General features: G+C 39.5%; 1 pseudogene; it reads left to right on the forward strand.

Annotated features, from left to right (window-relative positions):
• Positions 1–1470: 1470 nt before the first annotated feature.
• Positions 1471–1590, forward strand: LOC129891032 (5S ribosomal RNA; annotated as a pseudogene).
• Positions 1591–3482: the final 1892 nt, after the last annotated feature.

Here is a 3482-nt window from a genome sequence, read left to right on the forward strand (position 1 = left end):
ACCGACTATATAGAGAGTTTCTCTGTTCCATCACAATAACACATACTTTCACCGAGCAATCAATATAAGAGTTCCAAAGGTTGGGATTACCTGTAGACGTTTAGAATAGGTACATATACTTATGCTTCATTTCCCTTTCAGCTCCCTAGGTCATTTCTTCGCGACTCTCATTTCGTCATAACACCTTGATGGAAACTACATCCTTAATTCACCACTCCCTACTCCGCTAATCTAGGATGGCAATCGGGTTCTTCTCATAGTATAACTCCTCTGTGACTTGGATGTCCTCTGCGGCATATACTCGGGATGGATCACCAAAACACTTGTGAAGCATCAATACTTGGAAGACTGGATGTATTGTTTTCAGATCCGCCGATAAGTCCAACACGTAGGCAACCTTGCCTATTCGGTAGAGGGTCTGATAAGAGCCAATACATCTCGGACTAAGGTCCCTTTTATTGTTGGCTCTCGTCACTTTCTCTATAGATGACATGCTTAATTATAACTTGAAACTCTAGAGATCGATGTCGATTATCTGTGTATGACTTATGTCGACTTAGAGCTACTAATAATCTCTATCGAATAAGCTTTACCTTCTATACCACTTATTGAACCACATATGGGCATATTAGTCATGTTTCACTACCATCAAACCAATCAATTGGAGAACTACATTGTCTGCCATACTTAGTCTCATACAGGGCCATCTAGATACTATAATGATAGTTAATATCATAAGTACTTTTGATAGGTGGTAGGCAATTATTCGAGCTACTTTTGGAGTCAACTATATAGGCCCGCAATATACATCTAATGTTTATCTACTAAACTTAGTCTGTCCATCAGTCTGAGGGTAAAATGGTGTACAAAGACCTATATGTCTTCCCAATCTCTTTGTAAACTAATCTTCGATAGTTAACTATAACTTGGGCTCCTTCATCTATGACTATAGCTATAGGAACTCCGTAAGGTCCTAACACCCTCTTGACCTATAATTTCACACCATCTTAGCAGAACAGGTAGTCTTTGATCGGAGGAACATGGGCTGATCTTGTTAATTTGCGGATAATATTCCATATAGAATTATCTGTCAAGGGAGTACAAAGTGAGTCTCTTAGCCAAGGTCATGTTTTGGAATCTTCGACCTAGTATATTACTTCTCGCCTTTTTTAGATGATAGCAACTGGTACCCTCGCCTTTTTGGGTTTTGCTTTTTGCCCATCAGAGTCGGCTACCAAATTGTGCTTAAGTCCCCTCACACAATGACCTGTATGGTTGTTCCTTGATTTACCTATCATTAACTGGTATTATGTTGAAGAATTATGGCATACAAGTACGCCATCTATTCGTAATCAACTAATCCTTCTTACTTTGCTTAAGCCCTTTTTATAATTCCCTTAATGTAACTTATAACACTCTAGGTACATAATCTCATATCGTTGCTTCGCCGCTAGTTCGGATTCTTCCATCTCTTGTGATCATAGCAGCACAAATGCACCATATCCCACCGGAATTTCAAAGTTAAATGTACTTGGGCGAGAGTAGTACTAGGATGGGTGACCCCCCTGGGAAGTCCTCGTGTCACGTTCTATTGCAATCCTTGCAATAATATGCGAAGGCACTCAACCTAGCCGAAGATTTACCTTAGCATCTTCTCGCTAGTCTTCATGCTTCGCTTTGCCCTCTCCGCCCCTGTCTTACACTCGACGTCGAGTTAGATCATTGGCTTAACCACGGCTAGGTCCTACTTTTCCCTTAGTACTCACCCCATCTCGGTAGTTTGGTCTAACCCATCTTGACATCTCTCTGTAATATATCCAAAACATCCTAGCTCCTTTTCTCGTGTACTTCTCACTTGACCCTATACTGAACATATACATATCCATAGGTTGCATAACCATTCTGATACAACCTGTATAAGATAGACATAATCTTTTCGTTTACCGGCCCATCTTGCTTTACATATTGTCTTCACACTAGAACTTTCTTGCGCCAATGCTATTTTGTCCTACCTTTATTTTCTTCCTTTACGTACTCCTTGGTCTTCTCATTTCCTACCATAAAAGATTTTCTATTCTTTCTCATTGTTACTTGTATGTCACCATATCAGCAGCCAATGATGTTATTTCAACATCTTAATCTTTACCCAAACACGGCCCTACTACCCTTTACACGGTCCTTAGTTTGCTCAGTCATAATCTCTTATTGTATTCACCCCTTGTGGTAGGCACCCATCCCTTAGGATTCTACCAATAATTCTTCTCATGGTCTCAGATACCGTGACTCCTATCAGTTTATTATTGGTCTTGAGCTCCTGCTAACTTATGCCAGTATGGGATCTCGCTTAAAATTTAAGCCTTCCTGTCAACATGTGATAGTGTCAGTTGTTTTCATCTCATGCGGGTATTTCTCTCATCCACTTCCCCCCTTTAGGGCATACCCATGTTATCCTCTGTTTATTTTCAACTGTTCATATGCATATGATTCTGTTCCAACACATTTGACATACTGCACCAAGTCTACACCTTCTGTTAACTCATCTATACTTTAGGTTTCCCCTCTAAGAAACCTTAATACAACCATGGGATGCTTAGAATTCTCGATAAATAGTACATAATCTAGTCCAAGTACTGGTACTCAAGTCATATAACTAATGTAATAGCTTAGTCGAAGCCGCATTTCCTTCATTCCAATCAGTACGTCACTAGTGCTTATAATCATATCTAATTCTCCATTCGGGGGCACTTATATTCTCATGACACGTGTTTCTAGCTTTGCTATAACACTATCTTCATCCCAGTGAGTACCACTTGTTCCTCTTAATGGACCCACAATGCATCAATGGTCTTGGAGAGCTACCTCCCTCATCCTTAAGGGGTCTTACCATTTTCCACGGTGGAGGTACATATACACAATACACCTTTCTTCTTCATGCGCTTTCATCCGTATTGTGTACTCAAAGCTGACTCCTAATCTTACTCATAATCACATTCTTTAGTTACTTCGTTACTAGGCCCTACGTACTCCCATGACGATCCTCATTATATTCACACTATATTCTGCTCATGGCCAATCCCAGAGGGTAATATTTCTTAACCTTTATTCATGATCCTTACTCTGGACTATTTCCACCTGGTGGAGCAAGCGTACTTAACCCCCTTATCCTTCCTCGTCATTCTCATCCTTAATACCTTATAAGTAGTCTTAAGAGATTCATATCCATCACCATTTTTCTCACCATATCAGTTTGACCTTCTAATTACACCCATACTACAATTTACTTATTTCCCAAAGTCAGTTGTTCTCCTAGTTTAGTTAGATCTTATCATTACCATGGATACAATCTCTCAAGATATACTACAACTTTATATCTCATTCTCTTTTTATTTCAAAAAATAAATCAGAAGAGTTTCCTCTATATTCCTTACTATCCCAAACTTGCACTTAGGAAATACCAACAATGTCTCACAGGGTCAACATAT

Source organism: Solanum dulcamara, chromosome 5, assembly GCF_947179165.1.
Source record: "Solanum dulcamara chromosome 5, daSolDulc1.2, whole genome shotgun sequence".
Classification (NCBI taxonomy): domain Eukaryota; kingdom Viridiplantae; phylum Streptophyta; class Magnoliopsida; order Solanales; family Solanaceae; genus Solanum; species Solanum dulcamara.